Genomic DNA, 17,303 nt, shown 5'->3' with positions numbered 1-17,303 from the left:
AGCTTGATGTTTTTAACAGCATTGTTCTATTGGGTGGAAATAATATTTTTATATCACAGGCTCTTCTATATGAAATGTGTATACTTTCTGGTTTTTTTGTGACAATATATTTGTTATTGTATATGCACTTTTATGGTTTGCAAAAGAACCGAAATAAAGTATTTAATGAATGAATAATTTAGATATTTGATAACTATTAAAAAGGGACAGATTGTCAGTTGAAAGATGCAAGCATATATTGTTTCACTATTTGAGATCTGAAAGATAGCTTGTCCTTAGAACACTTCCCCAAATTGTGGTCTAAGAAGGACAACGTAAGATCAATGAATAAGATGAAGCCATTTTGCAGTTGAAAAGGAGGTGTAGAACAATTTCAGCTTAGTATTAGATAAATATACATTGTATACTAGAACCCAAAACAATAACTAGAGTTTTGATGAGTTTTTAACTGTGTTACGATCTCTGTCTCATTTTTGTAATTTTGGTCTGATGGAAGATTAAATTATAAGAGATGAGATCATAGTGAATGTTTGAAGTAAAAAAATACTAGAGCAATTATGGGTTTTAGGTAATCCTAATAAAAAAATATACCATTTAAAGTGTTAAAACTATTGCCCAATCTGACAGATGGATGGAATCTGTACAAAAATAAATGTGGGGAGGTATTTGTTCTGCAGTATAGTGTTACAAAATTATCGAAAGAAGGTTGCAAGGTCCAGGTTATGCTACAGATGTAGTAGTAAATTTCATGTATTGTTGTTCAAGGGTTGCCAAGTTAGGGGGAAAGAATGAAAGATTTATGGATCATTAGCACACTTTGCTAGGGTGTGTATTAGTGGAGAGAAATATACTCAGAACAACAAAAGAATATCTCTTATATTAATGTAGTTCATAGAGTTAGCATCCTATGCCAATGCAGTAATGCATATTAAGAAGGCAGATATGTCTTCGAAAATTGCATGGTTGCAAAAGATTAAGGGTAGCTTGTATGACATGGGGCTTGGCCACCTGTGGGATGACCCAATAGGGAACTTGTTTCCTAACAAAAACGAGTTCAAAGCACTTTACTGGGACATGATCAATAGGAAAACCATGTCATTGGTGAATAGCAGCTCCCTAACCAGCTTTTTTATGGAGCATAAGCATAAGTCCTGGTGATAGGAAGCTATATCACCAATTTAGAGTGGGCACTCTTCCATTGAAATCTTTTACAACAAAATGGAATGATGTTTTAGATATTTACTGTCCCATGTGCCCCTCCATGGTAAAGACTATAGCTCACGTACTGTTCGTGTGCCCAGCATATATTGGCCCACGAAACAGGTGGCTTAAGCCGTTGTGCTCTAATTTTGGCACCAGATCCTATGAGACCGCTCTGCGTATTTTGAAAACCAATACTCGAGAAGACATAGTAATTGCCATGGCAAAATGTCTTAGCTGGATCTGGGCATAACGCAGAATAAATTTGAAGGCTTCCATAGTACCCGCACCCTCATCTTAGTTATGTCCTTAGGAGCGGCTTGTGTTTATGACAGATTATGTGTAAATTGTTTTATGACTCTTTTTTAAACGTAAAACATTAAATCGCCTGGTATGGCTCAAATTGTTAGATTCATGTTAGGAAATTTTCGATAATGATGATATTTAAATTTTGCATTGAAATGTATGGGATCACTGACATAATATCGATAACACAAATATCGATGTAGCAAAATATAGAGTAAAAAATATAGAATACAAAAATATCAAACTCCTATCTCCAAACAGGTAAGTGCAAAAATATCGAATCAAAAATATCGTTGTAAAAAATATAGATAGTCAAAATATCGAATTTTTTAAATGTCTTAAAAGTAATTGAAAAATAATAAAATATTAAATCTAATTAACTTAAACAAACTTAAAATACTTAAATAACCTTAAAATTAATAAATAATTAATTTAAGTTGAAAATAAATAAACATACAATTAAATTTTTAAATACATATATATATATATATATATATATATACAAACATAATATTAATAAAAAAAATACAATATTTTTACCATAGGTTAGCGGGACAGTAAAATTTACTATTACCACTCCACTGAATGCAACAGTAGAGAGAGCGTTGGATAGCGTAGGGGTAAACATTTCTATTCCCACTCCAGTGAGTGCAACGGTAGGGAAAGCGTTGGATAGCGTAGGGGTAAAAATTATTATTCCCACTCCAGGGAGGGCAACAGTAGGGAAAGCATTGGATAGCGGGAGGGTAAAAATTACAATTCCCACTCCGAAGAGTGCAACAGTAGGGTAAGCGTTGGATAGGGTAGGGGTAAAAATTACTATTCCCGCTCCGGTGAGTGCAACAGTAGGGAAAGCGTTGGATAGCGTAGGGGTAAAAATTACTATTCCCACGACAGGGAGGGCAACAGTAGGGAAAGCATTGCATAGCGGGAGGGAAAAAATTACTATTCCCACTCCAAGGAGAGCAAAAGTAGGGAAAGTAAATACTTCATATATAATTAAAAATAAATTAAATATTAATACCAATTACAAATTAATAAAAATTAATTACCAATTTAATATATTATAATAATTAATCAATAAAAAAAATAAAAAAAAGTATTACTAAAAAATAATAATCTATTAATACAAGTTAATTACCAATAACAATTAATTAATTAACAATTGAAAAATAATTAACAATGAATTTAAAAAAAATACCAATTAATAAATTAAAACATTTAATTAATTACAATTAAATTACTTCCCACCCAATTCCCCTATAAACCCACAACCTGCTACAGAAAATAAATTAATAAAATGAACATAATTATCAATTATTCAATTAATAAAAATTAATTACCAATTATATTTTAATTAATTACCATTTAAAAATTAATTAACAATTAATTCAAAATAAATACCAATAAATAAATTTAAATATTTAATTAATTATATTTAAATTACTTCCCACTCTATTCCCCTATAAACCCACACCCCGCTCCAGAATTATATTACGCAAAAATAATTATAAAATAAAAATACACTTTTAACACATATACTAACATAAAAAACACTTACATATTATTAAAAATATAAAAATTAACCTACTTACCTAAAATTCGATATTTTTGTTGTCTATATTCTGTCCATCGATATTTTTGTTGTCTATATTCTGTCCATTCGATATTTTGTCCTTTCTATATTTTGGATTCAACACTACTGCTATTCTATTCGATATTTTTGTGGTCTATATTCTGTCCATTCGATACTTTGCCCATTCTATATTTGTAACTCAATATTTTGCCTATTCTATATTTTTACTCGATATTATGTCTGTATAACAAATGTATGATTTTATGGCATGAATAAGGATACTATACCTTTCTATTTTGTGTAAATGTTTCTTTTATATATGAAATCAACCGGTATGTTCCTCTCTTATCTCTTCTCATACCTATATGATATTTTATGACCCTTTTATGTTTGTATTGTGTCTTTTATGATTGAAATTATCGAATAAAGACTAACTTGACTTGAATGTAGTTCATAGCAATGATGAGTCCAAGGGGGTCATTAGGATGGCGGGCGGACAAACCCTAACTGAGATCGGGACCGCCCACCATAAGGGCGGGGGTCCCGTAGGGGGAATTAGGATGTGCCCGCCACAGTGGTGGGCACATCCTACATGTATATCATTGTGGCGGGCGGTGCACTCAGCACCGCCCGCCACAATGATAAACATGTCAGCACGCATTTGCATATGCAAATCGGCAGGCACCGCGCGGCGCCTGCCGCCTTGCATAAGCAAATGTGGGGGGTACCATAGGTACCCCCCATGTCCCCCTCCACCTCTGCCATCACCTGGGGGCCCCGCCGCGGAAAGGCCCCTACATATTGCCATTGTAATATGGCTGGCGGTGTCCATTGGACACCGCCACCATATTAATCTATTACCGCCGCGGTCGCAAGGCGACCGTGGCAGTAAAGCGGCGGACGGTCTTTCCGTCCGCCGCTGTCCCCTCCGCCATCCTAATCGGGCGGGGGGAATCAGGACATGGATGTCGGGCGGATTGCCTCCGCCAGGCCGGCAGTGGCCACCGCCAGCCTGGCAGAGGCAATCCGCCCGACATCATAATGGGCCCCCAAGTATCTAAAATCAGAGGATTATGATTGTTGTGGTCATGTGTGGGTCTTTCAACATAGTTTTAACCAGAATGAAGCTAAAATAACTTGAAAATCTTCTGCCTTGGATGTACAAGGCTTAGGGAGAAAATGTCACTTCATGGTAGATTCAGGCTCACCATGGACCATTGTCACAAGGACATTTGAAAAAAAAAGTCCAGAGCATTTTAAGTGAATCTGACCTATAACTAACTGATATTGTGGCAGAAACGTTTTATGAAAGTAAGACAGATGTTTAGGACTTGTAAGAGAAAATTTGACTTTCAAAGATTGCTCAGGAAGTATAAAGCTTTATGTTGCACATGAAGGAGTGAATGTATGAGGGTAGGAATTCCAATGGGAGCTTGGTATTATTCTGTATCCCCAAAGTACGGACCAAGTGCTTCTTGTTAAGGAGTTAGGATGTTCTGAAGGGGCTACACATTGGGGCATATTTACAAGGATTTAATTTAAAATTATCCCCACTTTAACTCATCAAAAGTGGTGATAGAATTAACACTCCATTCACAAGCTGGTGCGAACTGCAGACAACACCAGTACTCCCGCAATAACTGCCCCCGAATTTATCTCCACGGTGGACACCACCAACTAACACTAATGAGATGCAGAGTAGGCGTTTCCGTGCAAAAACAGACGAGAAAACCACCATACCACAGTCACAACGAACTGCCAGATCTGCGCAGCGAAGGAAAAACAGGAGATAAACCGCGTTAGCACCAGGGATTTCACACCTGCCTTTTGCTGGTGTTAAGCAGGACGACTACCTGCAGCATGGAAGGGAACACTGCCAAGAGCCTTTTAAGATGCAGGTATTCCAGAGGGAAGGTGTCTGCCAAAATTAGCACCATTGACAGTGTTGTTGATTAAAACAAATGGTCAGACTTTGAGGAAGCTGATTGCCGTGGTCACCATGCTGCCACTCTCACTGTGACACCTGGCTTCCAGCAGGGGCAGTGTTGGGCTGGGAGCTAAAAATAGTGAGGATGGGACTTTGCAGCCGATTATCGGCCATTCACAACGTATCGCCGGCTAACGCAGGATTTCAATGCGCCTTCACGATGATTAGTACGTGGGTTTTGACACCCCTTCCCTGATTAATATCGCCATGTTTTCAAGCCTGCTGTACAAGGCGATATTAATCAGGGTTAGGCAGCGTTAACTATTCTGCCGATAAATTACTATGGCATTAGTTGTCGCACGTTCTTGTGAATATGGCCCATTGGTTTTTGAAAAGTTTTAGCACGCAAAGCAGACAATAAGTTACATCTATGTTTAGATTTACGTGAACTGCATATGATATACTGATAGATAGCCACCTATTTCCCAACATCAATGAGTTTGTTTTTAGTCTGGATGGTGCTGAGGTCTTCCCAGGCCTGGCCAACCACTCAGCGTATCACCAGATAGTATGAACAAAGTATTCTTGCCATTTATTGCCATGCCTTACTCCTCAAGGCCTCTAGCAGTTTAAAAGGATGCCTTTGAATTGGCCTCGGCTGCTTCAGTTTTCAAGAAATATGGAAAGACATGGAAGCATTTGTTAAATGCTTCCAGGACGACATTCTTATTTTCCCAAAAAATTAGTGTGAGCACGTGAAAAACTTAGAAGCTGTTTGTGAGAGATTGGTGGATAAGGGACTCAATTTGGGAGATAAAATGTGTAGAATGTTCTGCGACAAAGTTGACCTCCTAGGTCACACTATTATTGGTGAAGACATAGTACCTAAAGAGAACTTTTGGATGCTATTTGAAAAGCCTTTGCTCCGGGTAACAAATACACATTACATTCATGTGCAAATTTATGTGAGTACTATATTAAATTTGCTTTCAGCTTTGCTGTAAAAATATCATCTTTGAGAGAGCTTATGCTGAAGTGTGCTAAGTTTGTCTGGACTGATGAACAGCAAATAGCTTTTGAGTGTACAAAAAGACATTGTCAATGCTACAACAATGAAACCTTACAGTATGGGTAAAGTTTGTGCACTCACAGTTGATGCTAGTATTTGTGGAGTTGATAATGTATTGCCTCAGATGGCAGGAAAGGAAGTCTGGAATATTGCATTTGCATCAAGCACTTTATCTGCAACAGAACAGAGATACTCTGTGATTGAAAGAGATTTATTAGCTTGTGTGTGGGCTATCAAGCATTTTCGAAAGTATGGTTGTGGAACTAGATCTACAGTGAAAACTGATCACAATCCATTTGTCAATTTTCCTTCTCCAGGAGGAGGTTGGAATGATACTTCATGAGCAGCTTTTGGTTTGACCTCACGATTACAAGATTATAATTTTGAAATCCAATATGTGCCTGTGAAAAGAAATATCACTGCTGATTTTCTGCCTAGGTTTTCCTCAGCGTGGATTGTGGTATTAATTCAAGCATTTCTGAATCTGAATCGCCTGAAGCATTTGAGCTTGAAAAAACGTTCAAGGTGATATGTGAGTGGGTTGTCAAGAGTTGTCCTAAGCATCAGTAAATACTAGGTGATTGCAAGCCCATTTCCTCTATTGTCAATAGTTTACATATGGAAGGAAGTTTATCGTTCAAGGAAGGAATTTGTGCTCCTCCGTACAATCCATACAAATATTATAAAGAGAGAGCCCAAATCTTTGAGGTGGGTAATCTCAGTAACCACAACACCAATCACAACACCCAATACAGCGTTGGAAAGGTCAGTTGCAGCAGAAGGACATAGGCTATGCAGACGGCCACCATATACATTTTTTTTAATTGCTTTTATTAACTTTTCAAGACACAGTGGTGTACATCACAATCATACAGTGCAAGACATACAATTGTACCGTAGGACACCTTATACATATATAAAGGTAAAAGAACTGTGTCAGCAAAGTAGTCCCTTGTGGGCGTGTCTGCGTTGTGCTGTGGGCGTGTGCTGGGGGCGTGACAAATGCTGGAGGCGTGACAAACGCTGGGGGCGTGTGTCCGCCCTTCATGCCATGTGAGTCGTACATACAAGCGCCAATTACGTTGCTGTGCAGCATCAAGGGGCACACTGGGGGCGTGAGACGCTGGCGGCATGAGAAACGCTGGGGGCATGTGTCCGACCTTCATGCCATGTGAACGCAATTGCGCCGCATTAAGGGGCACGCTGGGGGCGTGAGAAATGCTGGGGGCGTGTGCTACGTTCCGCCCTTCATGCCATGTGGGTCGTACATTAATCAGAAGATCGTCTGCTGTGGCCGTGTGCTGGGGGCATGACAAATGCGTTCAGCTGGAGGCCTGGTAAGTAACATTACTGCAGCCTCTCCTGCGCGCTGTTTCTGAACTCTCTCATTCAACGAAATTAGACGTGCCTGCTACCATCAACCAGGGCTCAAGTCGGGCTCAGGCGGTGTATCAGTACACTAATTACACGCGCCTGATAACATCAACCAGGGCTGCAGCTGGTCTTCAAGCGGGGGAACACGCAGCTGCTAACATCAAACAGGCCTGCATCTGGGCCTCAAGCGGGGGAACACGCAAATGAGCGTGTCTGCGGGGACAATTACTGCAGCCTCTCCTACTCGCTGTCACAGAACTCTCTCAACGGATTTTCCTGTGGCTGATAACTCTCTCATTCAACGACATTACATGCGCCTGCTAACATCAACCAGGGCTGTAGCCGGGCTCAGGCGGCGGATCACTACACCAATTACACGCGCCTGCTAACATCAACCAGGGCTGCAGCTGGCCCTTCTCCGTCCCTATTCTAATGAAACAAAAAATGTTGTCTACCACGAGATTTTAAAATAAATTGCCCTTGCCAAATACACACATTACACACATTCTATTTCATACCCGGACAACGTCAGGACGGGCAGCTAGTGCTGAATAAAGATTAACTATTGTAAACCATTTGTTGAAGATGGGAATGTAAGACAGCATGGTTGCAGGGTTAAGAACAACAGAAAAATTAGGTATTCTACAGCATTAATAGTTTGCGGGTATCGCACAAACCTGCATGTGTCCTTACCAGGCTTTTAGATGGAGGTTTTGCATACACTCACAGTAGAACCTAGGACTATATGCTTTATCAAAGCATTTGCAGGCCATACAGAAGAATGTGATTGATGAAGCATATCAGTGATTTATTTTGATATATTACTTCTTCAGTCAGCATCATCTGTACAATCAGTGTTTTCACTTAAAGCATCTAAGACTTAATTTTCATTATTTTTCAGCACATTCAAATAAACACCCTCTCTATTGTAATAGACAGTACAGTTTAGTTTACACAAAAGGTCTCTCCTGAAGAGGTTTGCAGGAGAGGTGCGGTTCAACAAAAAAGCATTCAATACGTGATAGCGCCAAGAGTTATTGAGAATCATAATATGGTGATGGACACAGGTATTTGAAATGCCATCTGTGTCATGGGACAAACCAGAGAAAGATCATTAGGGGAATTCTGAGACTTTTAAGGCAGATCAGCTAGCACCAGTGTCAATGAAGCGTGAGGTGAATTTCCTATTAATGACACTTTATACATATGTTCAACTTGGGTCTACTTCAACTGAAGTATTTACAGAGCAGTCAGCACCTCTCGCGCTGTCCTAAAAGGTAGATATTGACTCTAAGAGACTTGGGAAAATTCAGGCTGTTCCTGTTACTGCTTCAGAAAAGGGGGTGGTGATGAACAGAGTGCCTGAATTAAGCAGACCACTCTTACCCAGTCCAAAGATCAGGGCTTGATCCATCACCGTTTTTTAGCTCACTGCACCATCCCAGCTCAGAACTTGGCTATATGCAAATTAGTCTGTTCCTGTCCCAGTGCATGATGGGAACAGGGCAAACCAAACTACCAAGCCAATTCTTGTACTGGGAAGGAAACAAGCTTCCGGGGACCGGTTTCTGCCATTTCAGGCGTCGTCGGCCCGGCTTGCTTGAATCCTGATGGTGCAATGAGCAAGGGACTCACATCTGAGTATACCCTTCCACGCTTATGGTGGACAAAATGATTCAGAAAAGGGGGTGGTGATGAACAGAGTGCCTGAATTAAGCAGACCACTCTTACCCAGTCCAAAGATCAGGGCTTGATCCATCACCGTTTTTTAGCTCACTGCACCATCCCAGCTCAGAACTTGGCTATATGCAAATTAGTCTGTTCCTGTCCCAGTGCATGATGGGAACAGGGCAAACCAAACTACCAAGCCAATTCTTGTACTGGGAAGGAAACAAGCTTCCGGGGACCGGTTTCTGCCATTTCAGGCGTCGTCGGCCCGGCTTGCTTGAATCCTGATGGTGCAATGAGCAAGGGACTCACATCTGAGTATACCCTTCCACGCTTATGGTGGACAAAATGATTCAGAAAAGGGGATGGTGATGAACAGAGTGCCTGAATTAAGCAGACCACTCTTACCCAGTCCAAAGATCAGGGCTTGATCCATCACCGTTTGTTAGCTCACTGCACCATCCCAGCTCAGAACTTGGCTGTATGCAAATTAGACTGTTCCTGTCCCAGTGCATGATGGGAACAGGGCAAACCAAACTACCAAGCCAATTCTTGTACTGGGAAGGAAACAAGCTTCCGGGGACCGGTTTCTGCCATTTCAGGCGTCGTCGGCCCGGCTTGCTTGAATCCTGATGGTGCAATGAGCAAGGGACTCACATCTGAGTATACCCTTCCACGCTTATGGTGGACAAAATGATTCAGAAAAGGGGGTGGTGATGAACAGAGTGCCTGAATTAAGCAGACCACTCTTACCCAGTCCAAAGATCAGGGCTTGATCCATCACCGTTTTTTAGCTCACTGCACCATCCCAGCTCAGAACTTGGCTATATGCAAATTAGTCTGTTCCTGTCCCAGTGCATGATGGGAACAGGGCAAACCAAACTACCAAGCCAATTCTTGTACTGGGAAGGAAACAAGCTTCCGGGGACCGGTTTCTGCCATTTCAGGCGTCGTCGGCCCGGCTTGCTTGAATCCTGATGGTGCAATGAGCAAGGGACTCACATCTGAGTATACCCTTCCACGCTTATGGTGGACAAAATGATTCAGAAAAGGGGGTGGTGATGAACAGAGTGCCTGAATTAAGCAGACCACTCTTACCCAGTCCAAAGATCAGGGCTTGATCCATCACCGTTTTTTAGCTCACTGCACCATCCCAGCTCAGAACTTGGCTATATGCAAATTAGTCTGTTCCTGTCCCAGTGCATGATGGGAACAGGGCAAACCAAACTACCAAGCCAATTCTTGTACTGGGAAGGAAACAAGCTTTCGGGGACCGTATTCTGCCATTTCAGGCGTCGTCGGCCCGGCTTGCTTGAATCCTGATGGTGCAATGAGCAAGGGACTCACATCTGAGTATACCCTTCCACGCTTATGGTGGACAAAATGATTCAGAAAAGGGGGTGGTGATGAACAGAGTGCCTGAATTAAGCAGACCACTCTTACCCAGTCCAAAGATCAGGGCTTGATCCATCACCGTTTTTTAGCTCACTGCACCATCCCAGCTCAGAACTTGGCTATATGCAAATTAGTCTGTTCCTGTCCCAGTGCATGATGGGAACAGGGCAAACCAAACTACCAAGCCAATTCTTGTACTGGGAAGGAAACAAGCTTCCGGGGACCGGTTTCTGCCATTTCAGGCGTCGTCGGCCCGGCTTGCTTGAATCCTGATGGTGCAATGAGCAAGGGACTCACATCTGAGTATACCCTTCCACGCTTATGGTGGACAAAATGATTCAGAAAAGGGGGTGGTGATGAACAGAGTGCCTGAATTAAGCAGACCACTCTTACCCAGTCCAAAGATCAGGGCTTGATCCATCACCGTTTTTTAGCTCACTGCACCATCCCAGCTCAGAACTTGGCTATATGCAAATTAGTCTGTTCCTGTCCCAGTGCATGATGGGAACAGGGCAAACCAAACTACCAAGCCAATTCTTGTACTGGGAAGGAAACAAGCTTCCGGGGACCGGTTTCTGCCATTTCAGGCGTCGTCGGCCCGGCTTGCTTGAATCCTGATGGTGCAATGAGCAAGGGACTCACATCTGAGTATACCCTTCCACGCTTATGGTGGACAAAATGATTCAGAAAAGGGGGTGGTGATGAACAGAGTGCCTGAATTAAGCAGACCACTCTTACCCAGTCCAAAGATCAGGGCTTGATCCATCACCGTTTTTTAGCTCACTGCACCATCCCAGCTCAGAACTTGGCTATATGCAAATTAGTCTGTTCCTGTCCCAGTGCATGATGGGAACAGGGCAAACCAAACTACCAAGCCAATTCTTGTACTAGGAAGGAAACAAGCTTCCGGGGACCGGTTTCTGCCATTTCAGGCGTCGTCGGCCCGGCTTGCTTGAATCCTGATGGTGCAATGAGCAAGGGACTCACATCTGAGTATACCCTTCCACGCTTATGGTGGACAAAATGATTCAGAAAAGGGGGTGGTGATGAACAGAGTGCCTGAATTAAGCAGACCACTCTTACCCAGTCCAAAGATCAGGGCTTGATCCATCACCGTTTTTTAGCTCACTGCACCATCCCAGCTCAGAACTTGGCTATATGCAAATTAGTCTGTTCCTGTCCCAGTGCATGATGGGAACAGGGCAAACCAAACTACCAAGCCAATTCTTGTACTGGGAAGGAAACAAGCTTCCGGGGACCGGTTTCTGCCATTTCAGGCGTCGTCGGCCCGGCTTGCTTGAATCCTGATGGTGCAATGAGCAAGGGACTCACATCTGAGTATACCCTTCCACGCTTATGGTGGACAAAATGATTCAGAAAAGGGGGTGGTGATGAACAGAGTGCCTGAATTAAGCAGACCACTCTTACCCAGTCCAAAGATCAGGGCTTGATCCATCACCGTTTTTTAGCTCACTGCACCATCCCAGCTCAGAACTTGGCTATATGCAAATTAGTCTGTTCCTGTCCCAGTGCATGATGGGAACAGGGCAAACCAAACTACCAAGCCAATTCTTGTACTGGGAAGGAAACAAGCTTCCGGGGACCGGTTTCTGCCATTTCAGGCGTCGTCGGCCCGGCTTGCTTGAATCCTGATGGTGCAATGAGCAAGGGACTCACATCTGAGTATACCCTTCCACGCTTATGGTGGACAAAATGATTCAGAAAAGGGGGTGGTGATGAACAGAGTGCCTGAATTAAGCAGACCACTCTTACCCAGTCCAAAGATCAGGGCTTGATCCATCACCATTTTTTAGCTCACTGCACCATCCCAGCTCAGAACTTGGCTGTATGCAAATTAGTCTGTTCCTGTCCCAGTGCATGATGGGAACAGGGCAAACCAAACTACCAAGCCAATTCTTGTACTGGGAAGGAAACAAGCTTCCGGGGACCGGTTTCTGCCATTTCAGGCGTCGTCGGCCCGGCTTGCTTGAATCCTGATGGTGCAATGAGCAAGGGACTCACATCTGAGTATACCCTTCCACGCTTATGGTGGACAAAATGATTCAGAAAAGGGGGTGGTGATGAACAGAGTGCCTGAATTAAGCAGACCACTCTTACCCAGTCCAAAGATCAGGGCTTGATCCATCACCGTTTTTTAGCTCACTGCACCATCCCAGCTCAGAACTTGGCTATATGCAAATTAGTCTGTTCCTGTCCCAGTGCACGATGGGAACAGGTCAAAACAAACTACCAAGCCAATTCTTGTACTGGGAAGGAAACAAGCTTCCGGGGACCGGTTTCTGCCATTTCAGGCGTCGTCGGCCCGGCTTGCTTGAATCCTGATGGTGCAACGAGCAAGGGACTCACATCTGAGTATACCCTTCCACGCTTATGGTGGACAAAATGATTCAGAAAAGGGGGTGGTGATGAACAGAGTGCCTGAATTAAGCAGACCACTCTTACCCAGCCCAAAGATCAGGGCTTGATCCATCACCGTTTTTTAGCTCACTGCACCATCCCAGCTCAGAACTTGGCTATATGCAAATTAGTCTGTTCCTGTCCCAGTGCATGATGGGAACAGGGCAAACCAAACTACCAAGCCAATTCTTGTACTGGGAAGGAAACAAGCTTTCGGGGACCGTATTCTGCCATTTCAGGCGTCGTCGGCCCGGCTTGCTTGAATCCTGATGGTGCAATGAGCAAGGGACTCACATCTGAGTATAACCTTCCACGCTTATGGTGGACAAAATGATTCAGAAAAGGGGGTGGTGATGAACAGAGTGCCTGAATTAAGCAGACCACTCTTACCCAGTCCAAAGATCAGGGCTTGATCCATCACCGTTTTTTAGCTCACTGCACCATCCCAGCTCAGAACTTGGCTATATGCAAATTAGTCTGTTCCTGTCCCAGTGCATGATGGGAACAGGGCAAACCAAACTACCAAGCCAATTCTTGTACTGGGAAGGAAACAAGCTTCCGGGGACCGGTTTCTGCCATTTCAGGCGTCGTCGGCCCGGCTTGCTTGAATCCTGATGGTGCAATGAGCAAGGGACTCACATCTGAGTATACCCTTCCACGCTTCTGAATCGTTTTTGGCCACTATAGGTGTGGCAGGGTATACTCAGACATGAGTCCCTTGCTCACTGCTCCATCAGGATTCAAGCAAGCCGGGCAGACGAGGCTGAAATGCCAGAAACCGGTCCCCGGTAGCTTGTCTCCTTTCTGGTGAAGAATTGGCTTGGTAGTTTGGTCTGCCCTGTTCCCATGATGCACTGGGCCAGGGACAGACTAATTTGCATATAGCCAGGTTCTGAGCTGGGATGGGGCAGTGAGCTAAATAACGGTGATGGATCAAGCCCTGATCTTTGGACTGGGTAAGAGTGGTCTGCTTAATTCAGACACTCTGTTCATCACCACCCCCTTTTCTGAATCGTTTTTGGCCACTATAGGTGTGGCAGGGTATACTCAGACATGAGTCCCTTGCTCACTGCTCCATCAGGATTCAAGCAAGCCGGGCCGACGAGGCTGAAATGCCAGAAACCTGTCCCCGGTAGCTTGTCTCCTTTCTGGTGAAGAATTGGCTTGGTAGTTTGCTCTGCCCTGTTCCCATGATGCACTGGGCCAGGGACAGACTAATTTGCATATAGCCAGGTTCTGAGCTGGGATGGGGCAGTGAGCTAAATAACGGTGATGGATCAAGCCCTGATCTTTGGACTGGGTAAGAGTGGTCTGCTTAATTCAGACACTCTGTTCATCACCACCCCCTTTTCTGAATCGTTTTTGGCCACTATAGGTGTGGCAGGGTATACTCAGACATGAGTCCCTTGCTCACTGCTCCATCAGGATTCAAGCAAGCCGGGCCGACGAGGCTGAAATGCCAGAAACCGGTCCCCGGTAGCTTGTCTCCTTTCTGGTGAAGAATTGGCTTGGTAGTTTGGTCTGCCCTGTTCCCATGATGCACTGGGCCAGGGACAGACTAATTTGCATATAGCCAGGTTCTGAGCTGGGATGGGGCAGTGAGCTAAATAACGGTGATGGATCAAGCCCTGATCTTTGGACTGGGTAAGAGTGGTCTGCTTAATTCAGACACTCTGTTCATCACCACCCCCTTTTCTGAATTGTTCCTGTTACTGCAGCCCATTTCAGAGCAAATACAAACATTCATGTTACCATTGCCCAAATTGTGCACACTTAATGCTTGAAGAATCACCAGGTGAGCATGCACTGGTTGTTAGCATTTCTCCTCTGAGCAAGTATTTCTTCTTAACTTACCCATTTCATTGGTGGGTAAGTTATATGAAAGTGTTTTAATGCCAGGAATGAATGATCAACAGTAGGAAATAGATACTCATCACAGGGAACATACAGTGAATAGTCACATTGTATGAGTCCACATACTGAGTCAAATCACTGCCACTGGCTCATGGCAGAAGATATTGAGAATGAACATGAGTTCCATATTAATCACAAGAAAGTGGTTTAAGAAAGAGAATTGCAACAAGACAAGTTGATATTTTCTTAAAATGCTCATGGCTCTCCGACCATCGGTCTAGGTCCCCTCTCTCCCCGCAGTACTGCTGTGCCATTTCTTGCCTCCACCCCCGACCACCTCCTTGTGAGGTTCGAGACTGCTGCCCGCTCCTGCTGCCTGCTCCAACTGGGACCAGACTGCCTGCAACCACCGTAACCTTTCTAGGACGTTTCTTTTCTTAATTTTTCCCTGTTGTGCCACTGTTATTGTGCCCATCTTTGTCTTGCTCTAATTCCACCACTGTTTTTATTTTCTCATGCCTGCCTGTTCCTTTTGCCGCTGCTGCCCCTGCGGCTCCACCCCCCGGAATTCTCCCCCCTCGGAAGTCCTCACTCCCGCCTCCCAGCCTCCCTCCCACCTCCCCTACTTAATGGCAGCCGCTGCATGGTCGCGCCGCCGGCACCCTGAAGGCTCGCCAAAGGCAAGCCCGTCTGCGCCCGTCCGTGACCCAACTGCAGCCAGCGCCAGGAACCCTGGACCTCCCACTAGCCATCGCTAAGACACCACCACACTCAACCCTGGAAGACTTAGAGAATGCCAAAAGGCCTCGCCGAACGCGACCCATGGGCAGTTCTCCTGCCTCCACTGCCACCAAACACTCACCGCCACCCCGGCCTCCAACACTGCCGACGCCAGCATTGGCAACACCCTAAAATGCATCCTTCTCAATGTACGCTCTGTACACAAACATGCCATGGAAATCTGGAACCCACTCAACTCTCTCTCGCCCGACATCGCCTTCTTCGCAGAGACCTGGACCAACGCATCCTCCGCCCCGACATCAACACTTCCATCCCAGACGGATACAATATCCAGTGAAAAGACCGCCCCAACTTCCCAGGAGGGGCCTCTCCAATGCCCACAAGAGCACCCTCCGCCTCACCACCTCCAGTGAAACCTTCTCCTGTGCTGAACACCTGCACTTCCAGATCCAGACCACCCCAATGCCACACTCCTTGGAACCCTCGTCTACAGACCCCCCAGCCCCTGAACACCCTTCGCCACCACCATCATCATCTTCATCGCACACCACGCCATCACCTCAACAAACTACATACTCATTGGAGGCCTGAACTTCCATCTCGACAACCCCAGCGACCCCAACTCCACTATACTTCTAGACAAACTTGCCAGCATCGGACTTAAACAACTCGTCAACACACTGAACCACAGAGCAGGACACACCCTCGACCCCATCTTCGCGGCAGGAAACAGCGTCCAATTCCACCACACAACGCAGCTGCCATGAACCGACCACCACTGAGTACACTTTACCATCAACAAACCCAAGGCACCCAAAACAGCCCCACATACCCCACGAAGGAACTGGAGCAAGGTTACAGACGAGCAACTTAACTCCACCCTCACCCGAGATAACCACGCCTGGGCACCTGACGCAAACGACACAGCCAGAGAACGCCACACCTGGATCTCTGATTGCACAGACGAGCTCACCCCGCTGCGCAACCCCAATAGACAATGCTCCAGGAAAGCTGCCTGGTTCACCACTGTTCTCCAAGGAGCCAGACGCCTGGAGAAGAACTGGAGAAACACCAAGACAACCAAAAACCACACCATCTACAAGGACGCCATGACAGATTACCACAACTAGATCAGAGCCACCAAGAGGAACTTCATCCACGACAAAATCCTGGCCAACTCCATGGAACTTTCAGTGTCATTCAATAATTTACCAACCGAGGCAGCGAAGCCACAGACATCACCCCATCCCAAAACCTCTGCCACAAGCTTGGAACCTATTTCCACCTCAAGATCAAAAACCTCTATGACAACTTCATCGACCATCCACCAGGCACCACAGACTGCCCCCTGCCCCCCAGAAACACCAGCCAGCCCACCATCTCCAACTGGACACTGATCACGGCTGAAGACACCGCCTGGACCCAGATGACTGGAAGCGCGCAGAAATCAGATCTCTGCTCAAGAAGCCCACAGCTGACCCCAAAGACCTCAAGAACTATCGCACCGTCTCTCTCCTCCCCTCCGCAGCCAAAGTTGCAGAGAAAACAGTCAACAGGAAACTGATGAGTTTCATTAAAGAGACCGACATCCACGACCCGTCCCAATCCGGATTCCAAAGCAACCACAGCACAGAGACAGCCCTACTCACCGCCACAGATGACATCTGAACCCTCCTGGTCCAAGGCCACTCTGCAGCCCTCATCCTACTCGACCTATCAGCGGCCTTCGACACCATCTCCCACCGCACACTAGTCACCAGACTACATGATGCAGG

Source organism: Lissotriton helveticus, chromosome 8, assembly GCF_964261635.1.
Source record: "Lissotriton helveticus chromosome 8, aLisHel1.1, whole genome shotgun sequence".
In the NCBI taxonomy this organism is placed as follows: domain Eukaryota; kingdom Metazoa; phylum Chordata; class Amphibia; order Caudata; family Salamandridae; genus Lissotriton; species Lissotriton helveticus.
Note: the sequence above shows the minus strand (reverse complement) of the source record.